Source organism: Galeopterus variegatus, unplaced genomic scaffold (genome assembly GCF_000696425.1).
Source record: "Galeopterus variegatus unplaced genomic scaffold, G_variegatus-3.0.2 Scaffold12566, whole genome shotgun sequence".
NCBI lineage: Eukaryota > Metazoa > Chordata > Mammalia > Dermoptera > Cynocephalidae > Galeopterus > Galeopterus variegatus.
This window is the reverse complement of record NW_007738677.1, coordinates 7,082-7,324: the sequence shown is the minus strand read 5'-3', so window position 1 is coordinate 7,324 and position 243 is coordinate 7,082.

The following is a 243-nucleotide window of genomic DNA, read 5'->3' as shown; positions in this document are numbered from 1 at the left end:
TTGTATACTGCTTACTGGTTATCTGAGGCGACCTTTAGATTTATTGGTGGGCTTTAGTGGGGTGGCACACCGATAAGGAATAGTGTATTTCCCAGTCGTTTATCTTCCTTGTGGCCAGGTGGCCTCTAGATAAGGAACTGGTCAGTTCCTAGAACCGGGTGGTAGTTACTCTGTTCCTGGAATTTAGTGTGTCTGGGCCCACCTGACCTCTACATAACCCCTTAGAAGCTGCCTTACTTAAAA